The sequence below is a fragment of the Mizuhopecten yessoensis genome, unplaced genomic scaffold (genome assembly GCF_002113885.1).
Source record: "Mizuhopecten yessoensis strain PY_sf001 unplaced genomic scaffold, ASM211388v2 scaffold245, whole genome shotgun sequence".
Classification (NCBI taxonomy): Eukaryota; Metazoa; Mollusca; class Bivalvia; order Pectinida; family Pectinidae; genus Mizuhopecten; species Mizuhopecten yessoensis.
Window position 1 is genome coordinate 469840 of NW_018403450.1, and position 16731 is coordinate 486570.

General features: G+C 35.7%; 1 protein-coding gene across 2 annotated transcripts in view; it reads left to right on the forward strand.

The window, feature by feature from the left end:
- The first annotated feature begins 7140 nt into the window (after positions 1-7140).
- The window catches only part of LOC110445220 (protein yippee-like 1), a 64472-nt gene continuing 54881 nt past the window's right edge, over positions 7141-16731 (forward strand). For both annotated transcript variants that reach the window (XR_002462333.1, XM_021489725.1), the window contains exon 1: positions 7141-7299. The gene's annotated coding sequence lies outside the window, so the exon portion shown is untranslated. The remainder of the gene's footprint in view (positions 7300-16731) is intronic.

The window sequence follows — 16731 nt, forward strand, 5'->3', positions numbered from 1 at the left end:
TGTGTGACTACAGTTTGATATTAATATCTGTTATTGTGAGCTTTGATACATAGATATTAGTTAAACTTGTACTTATTTTCAGATTTGTGTGAACTGTGTTTAACTTGTGTGACTTCAGTGTGATATTATTATCTGTTATTGTGTGCTTTGATACATCAACTACAAGATGGCAAACGCTCAGATCAACGTTAAGTTCATCACCAAAAGAAGAGGCGGACAGAACCTTTCCCATGATGGATTCATCTACAGACAGATACGAAGAAACGACGACAGAACATTCTGGAGATGTTCAACCTCAGGTTGTTCACAACAGCCTTCGTCGATTTTGAGGTAGCCGCACACAACGCCATCCGCAGTGTCGTCCCTGGTATCAACATAAAAGGCTTTTTTTCCATTACAATGAATGTATTTGGCGAAAGGCCAAGTCAACCGGACTCCAGACACTGTACCGTGAGAACGATGACGTCAAACTCCTTGTCTGTCGAGCTGCTGTTCTTCCACTCATCCCCTTAGACCGCATAGAAGACGTCTGGTTCCAAACCCTTGAAGATGCTGATGATGCTGACATACCACATCCCGTGCTACTTTTTAGACTACGTCACAGTGCAATGGGGAGAAGGAGACCGACCAACCTGGAAACACTTCTCAACAGAAGGACCTCAGACTACCAACCATCTGGAAGAGCTTGGCACGGAAAACTGAAAAGAAGAGTACTGCATGTCCACCCCAACATCTACACCATTATCCAGACGTTTAAAGACATACATAACGTGAATGACATCAACCGGATCCAGAGAGATGCAGGAGGCACTACTCAACCCCGACAGAAGAGATACGCCAACATCGACAGACGCCTAGCCACCCTGTAAGACCGTTATCAGACTGGAACTATCGACCTGATGTCTTACGCCAATTCAGCATCACAGCTTCTGCATCTTGGATAAAATATTTTGTGCTAGAGACTTAAGTGATATATATATAGAATGTGATTTGTGCTAGAAACTTCAGCTTCATTTAGTGGTTTAGTTTATATTTGTATTTAATAATAAACTTTTAGTGCTGTATTAAATGTGTATTACTGTTATATGTATGAATAGAATCTTTATTTCATTGCTAACATTAGTATCAATGTGGCTTAAATTAAGGAATTTTATTTTTCATATAATGTAATGTTATTTTTATTTTTCATATAATGTAAATATTAATATTTAATGATTATTTTCTAATACTTAGAGTTGGTGTTCGGGGAATGAGCCATATATATGTATCTGACAACTGAGACTTCCGGGTGTTTACATATCACCAACAGTTCACACCTGATACGGATCCGGGTATATACACGGACAGTGTTCGTCCCCAGAGTATACAGATCCTGATAGGGAGGACAACAAACTGTACGAGATATCATATACTGTATGAGTATAAATTATTTTATAAATAATAGATGTTGATACGTTTGCTTCCTCTCGATGTAATTCATAGACATTACAGTACGTGTGCTGTGAGACTACAATTCCGTTTGGTCAGCCCATTATTGTTACGTAACCGATCTAGGCCCGTATTTATGAAACCATTCTCTTGCTCATGGATTCTGTGCTCAAACCAACTTTTTTGTAACTCGTATAAATCATGTAAAACAATCAAAAAGTCTAATGTAAACATTGCTGTTGCTAAACCATAACTGTAAAGCACAATTACACTATAAAGAATGTAACTTATGACTGTTTTAACAAATTATGTTATGGTCCTATTGCTATTGCTGACAACCAACTTTAAACCATCCAGGGTTTTATTAAGTTTGTCAACAGCAACGCGTGTCACATGATCACAACACCTTTTGCCAAAACGCACCACTTGAAGCTATGCTTAACTTGCGGTTTTCTGCATCGTTGTTTCCACCTAAAGGGACAACCGGTCCGAAAATCAGAAGTATTAGTAGTCTAGGACGTCTCTATAGACCACTTTTTTCTCTCTTTATCTATGTAAGTCGCCATCTTGGATTGAGGAGGGATTTTTTCGGAGGGCTTAGATTAATGGATGCATAATAACAATTTTATATTACATGTAGGTTGGTCTGTTTTTCAGATAGTTAACGACACATCCATGTGTAATACCGGTTATATCTGGTGGTTCACAGTGTCAGATATTGAGATACCCAATTAAGTACGGTACAATTTGCATCATATAAAAAATGTATAAAATTCCGCACTGAGCATAGCCAATCTGCTTACGGTAAATCTTTACATCCCTTTGAAGTATCTAATTTTGCTATCATAGACATCGTTTTTGTAGCTAATTAGCTTATATCCCAATGACTGGATGTGGTGCAGTTTTGGATTTTGGAAACTTTAGCGTTTGATCCAAAAATGAAACAGTATAACTGTACTGTCGTTCACATGTTCAGGTCATCGTCTGCAGATTTTTTTCTTCACCATAGCTCTGAACAGTCTTCACAACCACATAACTAGCAATGTCGTTATAAATCAGATTCCTTTTCTGTTTCACAGATTTTCCATAGCCGTAATACAAAATATGCGATAATATCAACTTTGTTGGTTCGTTTACAGCTTATCGTGCTGCAAAATAAGCTCCTTATCGTGATATGTTCGCTACCAATCCACTGAATCCTGTAAGACTCTTGGTTAAATCATACATTGGTAAGCTTATCAGGACAGGTACGATGACCGTACAGAATCCCTCTGTTTCAATTTCAGATACGTCGTCGATGTGCTGTCAATAATGATAAATGTATCAAATACTGATTACGTCAATCGTATGTTCCCTCCTTATAACTTGGAACCAAGGGCAGACTACTCAGTCGCTTAACTGCATCTTAACTTAGAACATGACTAACAGGTTCAAACAATGAAATATATGGCATGAATAATACAAATCACATATGCACATGATGAGGATCCTCCCCATCTCTCTAACAAACTAGTGGCCTTATAGATTACCAATATTTAATAATACTACGATCGCGAGTACATGTAAACTAATGAAGAAAAAGAAATGTGGTACGGGACATGTTATGAAAGATAAATTGATATTCCGTGAAATGCTAAGTAGCTATATCCTTATGACAGCATTTGTGAGGTTTTCAAAATTGCATTTCATCAACATGTCAATACTTGTATTGCTTAACCAAAACGTTTATACTGGATACTGCAGTTTTGAACTCTCTCGAATGTTTCTATAGTTTGAGCTGTTGGGAGGTTAGAGTCTCCATATAGCAATACATAAGTAGTATACTTCTCAGCTGTACGATAAGCGTGACGATTTCGATTTTCCTACACTGAACTTTCCCTTTCTTGTTAATAACATCTCTGTTCTCAGTCTCTATAGACCACTTTTTTCTCTCTTTATCTTTGTAAGCCGCCATCTTGGATTGAGGAGGGATTTTTTCGGAGGGCTTAGATTAATGTATGCATAATAACAATTGATTATGGGTCAATTGTAATTCTGTGTGATTGTTTGAAATTTAAAGGGCCGTATAAAGAAACACCTGTTCCAGGTAATTGATATCATAGCTATTGAAAAGAATTCATTATGGTGACGTTGTATGTGATCGACTTTTTAAACATTTTTATTTACACGCTCGGTGTGCTATTGTGATATTGTCCATCATAATTATTTAGGGACAATGTCACCATGTAGTCAATGTAAGATATAATAATCATGTCATTACACGTATCATATCCCCCAAGTCTCAGACTATAGATGTTGGTAATCTACTTCAATAACAATAATTTTCATAAAAAAATAACAACAATGACTGACAACATGCTGGTTAATTACTACTTTAATTTATAAGTAATATATCAATGAGTTAAAAGAATTATATGTTCACGAAAAGAAAGGAAAAAGAAAAAAAAGAACATAAAAAATGTTATGACAATATTGATTATGGGGCAATTGTAATGCTGTGTGATTGTAAGTTTAGTGGACCTATATAAAAGTGTTGTTATGACAATGGATTATGGGTTAATTATATTGTTGGGTGATTGTAATTTAATCGGGCGGTGGGGTCAGTTTAATGAAGTTGTCTTGCAATACTTTTGTCACGAAATGCGTCTTGCTACAAGAGGTCGGTCCCGACACAATCATCGTAAATGAATGTTTAAAACAGAACTCTTCAGAATGTTCAGAGCCTTCACCTTTACAGTCCGTCGCTGTCTGATCTCCCGGCATTTCATGCGCTCCTCCCGGTGCTCCATGCTTTCCATGCGTTCTTTCTGGTGCGCATTGCGCTCCATGCGCTCTTTCAGGCGCGCATTGCACTCCATGTGATATATGAATAAATAGATCAAGACGATATCAATGCAAGTGTATTTAAGTGTCTCTGTCAATAGAAGTGACCCATCCCACGTCCATCCGTACAACATCAAGACTAACATGGACAATGTTTACATTACCGAGAGTCAAGAGAGTGAAGACCCCGTTTTGTGGAAAAGGGCGTACAACCCAAACAAATCGTCCCGATACCATCCCACGGGTGGTAGATGACTCTCGATAATGTAAATATTGTCTATGTTTGGCCTTATGTTACATGTTACATTATACCTCCTCTAAAAGACCCTATTACTAATTGTACTGCAGTAGATGATGAACGGAAAGCTAATATTTTAAATGACTATTTTGTGTCTATCTCTACTATAGACGACTCAGGTGTACCTTTACCACAAGTTGATATGAGAACCCAAAGTCGTATAGATAATATATTTTTTACACAAGCTGATATTGTTGACATCCTTAAGTCTCTAAAATTAGGTAAAGCTGAAATTGAAACAGAGGGATTCTGTACGGTCATCGTACCTGTCCTGATAAGCTTACCAATGTATGATTTAACCAAGAGTCTTACAGGATTCAGTGGATTGGTAGCGAACATATCACGATAAGGAGCTTATTTTGCAGCACGATAAGCTGTAAACGAACCAACAAAGTTGATATTATCGCATATTTTGTATTACGGCTATGGAAAATCTGTGAAACAGAAAAGGAATCTGATTTATAACGACATTGCTAGTTATGTGGTTGTGAAGACTGTTCAGAGCTATGGTGAAGAAAAAAATCTGCAGACAATATAGATGACCTTCAACATGTGCACGACAGTACAGTTATACTGTTTCATTTTTGGATCAAACGCTTAAGTTTCCAAAATCCAAAACTGCACCACATCCAGTCTTTGGGATATAAGCTAATTAGCTACAAAAACGATGTCTATGATGGCAAAATTAGATACTTCAAAGGGATGTAAAGATTTACCGTAAGCAGATTGGCTATGCTCAGTGCGGAATCCCTGTATTTGAACAGATGTACATTTTAATACATTTGTTATATGATGCAAATTGTACCGTACTTAATTGGGTATCTCAATATCTGACACTGTGAACCACCAGATATTACCGGTATTACACATGGATGTGTCGTTAACCAACTGAAAAACAGACCAACCTACATGTAATATAAAGAGATCACTGTGTGTAATACGGAATATCGTATCAGGTATTGTCTCGAAATACTTAGCATTTAAAACACATAGCATCCATTTGACACATTTTTCTAATCTTAAAGCAAAACTTTCTGAATTATTTCTGAATCTAAAATTCTTCAATTAGTTTATAATTTGCGAGTATTTTAATTTATTGTTTAAGATTTTTTTTATTTATTATCAAGATATAAAACTAGACCTAGTTTAGAGTTATGACAGTTATGATTTATAAAACATATATATATTCATTCTTTGAGATATTTAATTGAATATTTGTATGCCTTTATAAAAGATAAATTGATTTTTGAATTATTAAAGTGTTATTTATTACCCCGTTGATGGTTTGCTATATATCAGAGACATATACAATGTATGTCTCTGCATAAACTTACAAAAGCCCGTGTGTCCAGCCCCCGTAGCTAGTTAGGCTGTCATTGATCTGTTTGAATACGTGAGGCTTAGTTTAAACAAGTTTACCGTGAACATGAATTGGCTTCTTTAATAACGTGATTCTTTTTACACTTGTCAATCTCATTGCTGTTTTTCTATTACATGTACTGATAGAATATTGACCCGTGTGCCATAGTAACATCGAGGACGCATATCTTGTTTTCTTTTCCCATATGTAAAGATCTAAAAATAAGATATACATGTACTAAGACCTATTTTCGAATTCGATTCTCTGTTTTTAAGTAAGTGCAGTTGTAATCATCGGAAAATACGAAGGGATTGTGTAATTTAGGAAAATTTGGCCCTCACGCAGATATAAAACGTGCACAATTATATTTCTAGTGGATAAGTTATGGACCGCATTGTAACTGTGGAGTGATCGTGAAAATAAGCTAGTATTAATTTTAGATTGATGTACACATCGTATCTATGAACCGTAATAGTTAGAGACCAGTAAAGAATTACGAATCATCTTTTCTTGGCGAAATTCAATCCAGTACATTCATTTTCTAGAATAATTATCATTCATGGCGCAGCAGGTGCGTGACAATAAAATGTTTTTGCATGTATGCACAAATTATATTACATGCCTAAAACTGAACTTTGTAAAAATAACTGGGGTATATAATAATCATAATGTATGTATGAATATATAGTTTCAGGTAAGTTATTGGCATGCGGACCAGCCTCACCCCGCTACTGTTAACCTCAACTTTGAACATACGGATGCATGAACAATAAATGCAGATGATCAAAAGAAAAACAAACAGACATAAAAAGATAACTTTGCAATAATATGCAATTTTTTATCATATGAGTGAAAAGCTAGCTTATAGCAAATTTCAAAGTGCATCAATATCATTATTATAATGTACTGTATAGTTCAAAGGCTCACAACATGTATACATATGTATATTGGTGTAGTTGTTTTATATTCAATTCAATTCAATAATTTATTGCTCATTTATAGTGGTTAAAGTGCATTACACATATTGTATAGTTATTTCATGGCTTCAACATAAAAGGCCTAGGCTTAATAAACATATCAGTTTCAAAGCCGTTTGCTAAACGACATTGTAAAGTTTGGGTTGCCAGAGCTTAACTTATTATCACGGCCCTTTGTTGACATTTTCACTCCGATAGCCCAGTCACATGGCTTTGTTTACGTTGCTGTGAATATCACGTGACTTGTACGTCACCTCATTTCCGCATAGACCGAAGACATAAACACTGGCGACCTCGCAGTCTGGAGAACGATCCTTGAGGAAGTCATAGCGATAGTTAGTCCATGTAACAGCGAATATTTCATGTGAAATCCTAAAGATTAATATCCAGTGAATTCTTCTGGCCATCTTAAGGTAAGAACAGATGTATGTATGCTACACGAACTGCGGAAATTCGCTGCCAACTGCTTTCATTTTTCCAAGGAGGCCATTATTTTTTTTGTATTGCCAATGAAAGGCGCCTAAATGATAATGACAGTTTATCTGTTACTTCTGAATTATCTCAGTAAAAGATATTAAGAAATATTGTGTTATTCATTAAGATTGTGCTGCGTTATAATAAACATTTGCAGTCGTGTTCGCCTGTCACCAGGTCAGGGAATACACACTGATGTACGCAGACGGTAACGGGACAAAGCCAGTGCTTCTTTGTTTTGGTCGTAACATGTGGTTGGGGAACAAAGAATGTCATTGAGTTCACTTTACCAAGACTGACCTGTGGCACACAAAGGATTATCACGTGCTTTTCGTACCCTAGAGTCCCTATAAGCACCTTCTGTCTGACACATTTACAGAAATTGGTCAATGTTACTGAGGTTAACCTAGCTAGAAACAGCTAGGATGCAGATGAAAGTATGAAATTATTGATTTTCTTTACACATTTGGAATGTCTTTGTCAATGCTTGTTTCCACATGAGACTGTCACATGCTAGAGGTATGAGTTGCCTAGGATATGTAATCTGCAGTTCATTAACACAATTATATTTGACTGTTTGTATTTATATTAGATCCTTGTTAATGCCAATTTTGTCACAATTCATCCAACTTCTGTATCACTGAATTTTGTATATTATCCTCCTAACAGATTCTTGTTACCAACATGCAAAGTTGTGACATACAGTGTTGCATTTATTAATTTCTGGGTTGTTTTACAGTGTGTATTTTATCAAATTTGTTCATTTGCACATTATAAGTAAACATCATGACATTGAAATGTGAAAAGGCACCTGCTAATTACCAAGTTTGATACTAAATGGAACTGTACTAGTTATGACATTGTGTTGTACATTATTTAGTACATGCACAGTAGTTATTAAAGACTATACGTTCCAGCAGCATTGAATATCACATTGGGTTTGCAGTAAGTGTACATGTACACTTATATATTTATTATACTTGATCAATGTAAAACAGAACCCTGATTAATAAGCATTGGTGTGCAGAAACTCCGACATTTTTGCTGAGATACATTGATACAGTACTTGTAACTTTTGCACTTGGACTCTTTCACACTAAATATATTTATGCCGAAAATGCATTACATAAAACTTGGATTTAAAACGATGATGATTTTCCGCTTCATCGTTTTTGTTTATATGTAGCTCTGCTATAAGTATATTCAGCAAACAAAACCAATATATTCTAGTGACATTTGTAGATTATTGTGGGTAAAGAGAGTGTAAGGAGTTTAATCAACAAATTTGTAGGGTATATTTTGAGGTAAGGAGTATTTGTCGGACATAGAAGTAATTAGACTTGGACCATGCACATATGGACAATGGATCTGTGAACAATAGTTGAGAACCACGCCTATCTGTCCCCCAGGGAGATTTCTGGCCTTTGGACATACATGTTGGCAGGACCAGAACATGCTGACAGGACCAGAACTTCTGACTCACCAAGAGGGCGAATAAAGGTCTCTTTACCCCTTTGCCTCATCCTAAGGGGGCCGCAGTGGTCAAGTGGTTATGACGTCTGACATTCTGCTACCACTACCCCTCCACCACTGGGCCACGGATTCAAGACCTACATGGGGCAGTCGCCAGGTACTGTCCATCGGTCGGTGGTTTTTCTCCGGGAACTCCATTTTTCATCCACCATCAAAACCTGGCATGTCCTTAAATGACCATAGCTGTTAATAGGACTAAAACACAAACAAACCAAACCTCATCCTAGCACAGACATATCTGTGAAGATGAAATCTATATGGTGGAATCAATGGCAAATAAAGAAAACCAGTAAATCATCATATTACATTGATAAGGAGTTGGATGTGTACAGTTCAGTGACAGATCAGTAGGTATAAAAGAGGTTTAGTGAGAAATAGGTGGGGTATGTACACTACAGGAAGTTGATGAAGGAAGTGGGGGTAGGGGAAAGGGGTTTCAGAAACAAAGAAGGGGAGGGGTTTATAGAAATGTGTTTAGGAAGAAGTTCAATTGACAAATTATAGTCCAAGATGACAAAATTTACTTATCAGATCATGGGAAAAATCTTCTTTGGAAATTGAAAGAGGATGAATAAGCTCAAAATCGGAATATCTGTATTAAATATTCTACTTTCTAAACATGAAATATATATATATATGTCTCTTTTGTGGTCTGAACCTGGCTGCAAATGCAAAATAATATTATATGGGTGGTCTTGACAATCTGTGGCATGCTTCCAATGTTATGGCAGTGTTATAGTTACTTGTCAATGATAATTAGAGACTGTGAGGGTGATATTTTCAATTTGTTGTACATATACCTTGTTCAGATTGCATTGTAAACTAGACCTGCAAATCTGATCGATGTTGAACTTTTTCAGTACCTAGTATGTTGAACAAAAATATTCAACCAGAGAGTTCCAAGTTAAAATGAGCACGTAAATCTGGTACAACGTGTTGTAACAACATTATACATGTACTGGTCTCCATAGTATTGGAAAACGTCCAGATTCAGGCTCTCTAACTTAATTGATCCTTGCCTTATATAGACACATCCTATATTTACTCCGTGGCCTTTGAGGATGATGGATAAGGTGTGTGTACATGTCATGATGTCTGTCAATTAGGCCACGGGGCTTCCCCTTCACGATGTAAGGGCAATGTGTGTCTCTGATATATGTATATATTTAGAGAGTTGATGTATTATCCAGGTTTATCAGATTTGTCTTCTCATATAGGCAATATTGATGCAATGTCTTTTTTTAAACCTTTTATATTAAATTTGATGATAAACCAGTGTATAACATATGGTAATTAAACAATAAAATTTGTGATTGCCCTGTACATGCCCTGTACATGTGATAATGGAGTTCCTATTGTATGCAATATTCAAATGACAGGGGTAGAGAATAAACAGTGGGTGTATTGTTTATATATAGGACTGTGTTCGGCTGTTGGTAGTCTAAATATGGTTATAACTGACCTTTAAGTTTCAATCATGTTGTGCAGGCACTGCTAGAATTTATAATATGAAGTATATCTTCAGCATACCATGCTTAGTCATTAACAGTCTTCACTCTTGATAAATTTTCTGTGTTAACAATTAAAACATCGTGGTCAAGTTGTTCAAGTCCTTGTTAGCTTAATAATACCTTTACATGAATTTTTCATCTAAAAAAATCAAAAATTGTTTTCAAAAACCCTTTTAGGAAATAAAAATTACCATCCAAAGACAAAAATGATAAAAAAGAACATTTGTAAATTTTTAGATTATGTATGTCAGGTCCAGTACACTCTGCCGATTGATCTATATATATAGCTGTAAAGACCTATAATAGCTCTATTGACCTATCTGAAATAGGTCTTTTGAGCTATTTTCAAGTGATTTTCTTTTTTAAGGAAAACGGAACAAAGTCGCATGTAAAAGAAGATTGTATCATTATATTGATAACAAAAGACATTAAATATAAGTATTCTTTTTAAAAAATAATAATGTAAAGAAATCGGAAATTTTACATTTATGAAAAATGAAAATAAACATCTAAATGCATGCTTTTTGTAGTCAACATTACCATTAACCTTATTGTTTTATGCGACTTTGCTTTAATTTAATGAAATTTGAAATCTGAGAAAATATAGCTCAATACAGCTATAATTTATAGGTGTATATAGCTATATAGGTCTTTATAGCTATATAGCTCAATCGGCAGAGTGTACTGGACCTGTATGTGTTTATCAAAAATTGCATTTCAAAATCTGATGTAATACGGCCTGTTAAGCTAATCAGACACTCCATGGGCAGTGGGGCTTTGCTGTTATTTATTGTTAAGTGTTTATACATGAATTAATGCACTCTATAAAGATACTTGTAGTAAGGGCTTATGGACAATTATGTCAAAATCAATAAATAATACACTGATTATCACACTTTTTTTGTAACTTCAATCGGAAACCGCCAGTTCTTTTTAAAACTTTTGCATGGAAGCACTGATAAGTGGCAATTGCCTTGACTCCGAAGAATTTCGAAGTTTTCATCAGAGGGAGCACCTGTGGTTGAATATGTCGGTTCTAGTAATATTGGTATCAAGTTAAATGTATTTGAAATCAGCAGTGGAACTGTTACAAGTTGGCACTGGTACAGTGGTATAATTACGTGTACATTGGTCTGAGATAAGATGTGACTGAACGTGTTTTACTGGTCAGACCTCCTGTCTACATAGACATTGCTATTTAACTGATTGGTCTTGATTTTCAATTACATGTACCTAGGCAAGTTGTTAAAAAAAAAATTAAAATCCTGATTATCTGATTGAGGAACTAATAGAATAAATTTGCTTAATGTTTTTTTAAAAAGAATAAAAATAAAAATTTGTATGATGATCGAGTGCTGATGAAATTAGTTTTTAAGGTTCGAAAATCGAAGTCTTTTTTAAAAATTGTTATATAAATAAAAATATTCAAAAATTGTATACAAGTTGTAATATTTATATCATATTCTTACAAGTATGTGTGATACACTTTCTATTTTATCGAGCATCCATCATCTGTAGGAATACTTTTAGTGGGTTTTGGATGTTGGAAAGCAATATCAACCTAAGTAATATAAGGAGAATCCTAGTGGTAAGTTTGCTGATTTTCATTTCAAAATATTTTATTAAATCAAATGATTAATTATTAATGGGAATTAGGCAACAGGCTATGCTATGGGAAGTTTGCTGATGACTGTCTGGGGCTGACAATGGTTTAAGAAGGCTGGTTCAGGTGTTATGTATCCAAAAAGAAATTGGTATGGACTTTTAATCCTCTTTCATGACTCGCCAGGATGACAATAAGAATTGAAGAATTGAATTATTACACGAAACTATTGTGCACAAGTATTTTTTACAGAGAAAATATAAGTGATATGACTAGAGCTGACACATGCTTGCACAGTGTGTCTTAGGAGTAAACTGTACGTAAGAGATCAGAAGGCTCAGTTTGTGTCATGTTATCATAACGTTGGAAGCAAACTCTGTGAAGAGCTGTACAGGCCCAGTATAATTTTTGTGAGAAGGGAGTTTCTGTAGAAGATAAATACAGGCCCAATATGCCCTTTGTCGGAAGGAAACTGCCTATAGAAAAGCTTTGCAGGCCCAATAAACCTTTTGTTGGAAGAAAGTTGTCTCTTAAAGGTCTACATGAAGGGTGTTTCTCTTGTTAGAGGATGAGTGTATTCAGATGACAGATACAGGATGGTTGTGCCTGTTCAGTATAAGAATGAGTTTTGGTTTGTTACAGACCTGACTTGGGTGCTCTATAGTATAGGTGGGAGTTGGTATGGTGGAGGGCTCATGTACATACATATACTGATATATCTGTGATTGATTTTCAGGCTACATAATTAGCTACAGCAGAACATGAGATAAACCCAGGTACCTGTCGGAGGTCGTTTAGGGATAATTACAGGCTAGCAATGGAAGTGTACCTCTGATGAATGTGGTGGAAGAAAGACGGGGCTGTATTTGGGTTTCCATTGATACTGGGTCAGACCTATATTCAATCACAAGCCTGGTTTGTTATTCTAGTATCCTTATATCAACCAATAAGGTACCAATATGCAGTCAAAACATACATGTAGATAGTATGCATTTATCAAAACTAGTGATCATTCATGGTACACTAACCTGAATCCTTTTCTTAAGTACATGTAGGTACGCTGGCTATTCACTTTTGTTTCATTCATTGTATCAAAATTCATATGAAAAGTCATTGTTTCTTTCATAGTTGTGTGTAAGTTAATCTCCCTGGAGATTGTCTATATTGAGGCAGGCTGTTATGAGTCTATATTAAGGCAGGTTGTTTAAGCACAAGATCAGATATCTAGATCTGCCTCTATACATATCTAAATAATCCAGGAAATATCGATAATGTTGGTTTCTTGTTACATGGTAAATAAGGAAATATATCAAAAATGATTATACAGGGTCATTGTTGGATATTTTATGAACTTAAAAAGAAAAAAATGACGTCTCTCCGCCCACGTAATCTTGGTCAGCTGGCTGGAGCTAACTCCTTACAAAAAACTATCAATAAGGTATTGATCAATCGGAGCAGGTGCTATATATAGCTTCAGAGTACTGCTTCTGGTGTAAAAAAGGAATAAAGTATACAGCAAAGCTCATGTAATCACGTCACCATCTGTCATTGGTAGAGTAGTGGAGGGCCTTTGACACAGAGGTCAGTAGCTCAGTCTGTAGAACATCCATCATACCCAAGTATTATTGATCAGGCCTGTCGGTGGGGCCTCACAAAATTGGTAACCTTTGATACAGAAATCAAAATAATAATTTTGTTTCTCATGAAAGAATTTTAACAGAAAATCTACAACAATATGCAAATTGTGCTTGATGGCAATAAAGATATGAATGACTTCATGTTTTCATTGTTTGTACATGTACATCACTAGACAATAATATTAGTTTCTAGTCAAGATAATATTTTAGGTTTAAATTTAATCTTTATTTTTGAAACAGTTGATTTCAAAAGAAACAAAAAAAATAACTTCTTGTTAAGTGATAATATATGACTTCTATCAGATGGATTTAAGGGGTCTTTAAGGGGTCTATAAAGTATGACAATATAGGATATAAATCTATTCTACAGATTTGGAACAGACATCTGGCCTATATGTAGGTGTAATAGGTGATCTATACAAAGCCTACTCTGAATTGGACCACCAGCCTTAGGAGTTAATGACACAAAGGAGTAGAAATAGAGGATTTTGACCCATAATGATTTATGTGTGGTCACTCTCGGCTGGCCATAGAACATTGACCTTTAAGAGAATCAGGGCTAACTAGAGCTTGTAGCAGTTAGCAGACATCTAGGTAGAGATATATAGTACAATACCATCTCCCAGCAGGGCCTGTACTGTGAGTTTAGGACTACTTGTATCTGACTGTATGGACAAGATTATGCCTTTGGGATTGGGGGTTGATGGGAGGGGGAGGGGGGGGGGGGNTAGATGTATATGTACAGTACTTCAGTACCACCTCTAGAAAAACATCTATGTACTGTGAGATTGCATCCAACTCGATGAGAGGTTTTGAGAAAGGGCTGTTGGGCATCTGTCTGTAGATGTACAGTACCTCTAGAAAAACAAATCATCTATGTACTGTGATATTAGGTTCAGCGTATACGTATTACATGCATAACAAGATGAGAAGTTTCGAGAAAGAAGAAAGAAAGGGGAAGGGGGCAGTGTTTCTTCATTTTTTCTTAAAATATTATCGAGAATGATAAAAATGAACTAAATTAATTTAACTGAACTTTTTTCTAGGAAAATTTATCACCTTTTTCAATAGAATTATTGCACACACCGATCTCGTCCAGAATTTGGTTTATAACAATTACATGAAGTGAAGGTGGAATTTATACTTTGTGAACCCAAACTAGGTCACTGTAACCTATAATTGCTTGAATCAATTTCATTATAAGAAAAGGTGATTTCCATAGCATTTTGATGGTAATATTTCAAGAAGGATCTTGAGAGGATTGTTTACAAATATGGGTTACCGTGATCTGTATTTTGACTTATCTGACTTAGGAAAAAAAACCATATCGTTTCTGGAGCATGTTTCTCCAATGTTTTTCATGTAGAATCATCACTCACCCTGAAAACTACTTTTCCATGAAGTGACCCAGGTTATTAAAGTATGTGCCAGGTATTTTGTTATGCTATGTAGGGATATTGCTCTCAGAGTATTCTTTTTTGCATAATGTAAACCAGAGATTGAAATGTAGGTCACAGTGACCTAATTACCTATAACTATGCCACACTCCTCCAAAATGGTTGACTTGGGTGTAGGGTTCCTGTTTGAGAGGTCAGTTGATATTTTCAGCTGCAGCCTACTTGGTAGCAGAGTGAGAGAGTCAACAAAGCCATTACTCTGTGTCCTATCTAGTTTAGTACAAAATAAAAAACAACACCTGAGACAAATCCCGAGAGCCTCACAAACTAGTGTAGAAATATAAAACAGTTGTACATGCATTAGTGATGTCGAGATCCAGAACTAAGGTGATAAAACTCGTCAACTTTACAACACACTAGTGAGACATTTTGATCGGCAGCATTTGAAAGACTTGTATCAAAATTTCCATTAAAAAATGAACGCGTGTTAATTGGTATGAAAGCAATCTTAATAACTGTATATGTTTAGTTTGTTCATTCAAAGTCTTGTAAACTTAAAGACTGCCAAGTCTTTTAGTTTAAGTGATTGTTCACTGTAAATTTTTAAAGAAGTCTTGAAATTTATCAGTGTTTTTTGTATTTCTTTTCCTCACATTGAATATCTATTTTGAAAACTCAGTACATTGTTTATGTGATCAATATCATGCTACTTGATGTGTATTTACAATCCTCTAACCACTCTGCGTAGGAGTATTTTGTTCGGTATCAACAAACTGAGTCTGCTGTAGCTAGGCCCACAATGTTGTGTACACACAGTTTGTAGGTGACCTGCTAAAGAAGGGGTCAGAGGTCACGTCACTGTACATGTTTTGCTATACATAGAACAGCTGATCTGGTGGTGTACTCAAGTCTAAGGTGCTATTGATCTGGGTGAGACTTTGCTACCTGAACATAACACTGAAGAAGTAGGTGGATAAGGAAACAGGCATTACTGAGCATTATTGGTACATGTTTAAATTTGAACTTGATTTGTTTTCTTTTTAATGTTATTGAAAACCCTATATGTTTTTCTTGAGTTAACCATTAAATGAGTTATTCTTAGAAGTAGATCATCATTCTATGGGGATAGAGGATGAATGTCTGTAACTGCAGGCCGACTTTCTGTTCTGGTTATTGAGGATGTATACATATAATACCTTCAATTATACTGATAGTTTACCAACATTTGTCTGTTCAGTTAGGTTTTATGTCCTATTAACGGCTATGGTCATTAAAGGAAGTGCCATGTTTTGGTGGTGGAGAAAAGCCAGAGTACATAGAGAAAAAACAGTGACCTGTGGACAATGCCTAGCTACTGCCCTATGCTATACAGGCCTCGAACTCGTGACCTATTGGTAGAGGGCCAGAGACCACAGACGGTCATAAAGCAACCACTTGTCTTTCTGATCATAGACGGTCATAAAGTAGCTGCCAATATGATCTCCCATAGTTTGGTTTTAGTCCATCTTTGTAAGTGTTTACATGATTGCAGTGATGATAACAAGTTTGAAGATTGACAGAATCTGGGATTCAATAAGGTAACAGGTACTTCAAATTTGATTGGTTGATGTTTTCTGGACGTAGTTAAATGTTAAATCATTATGCACACATCGCATGCAGTTTATTGTGGACTTTATGCTTTTTCATTGGA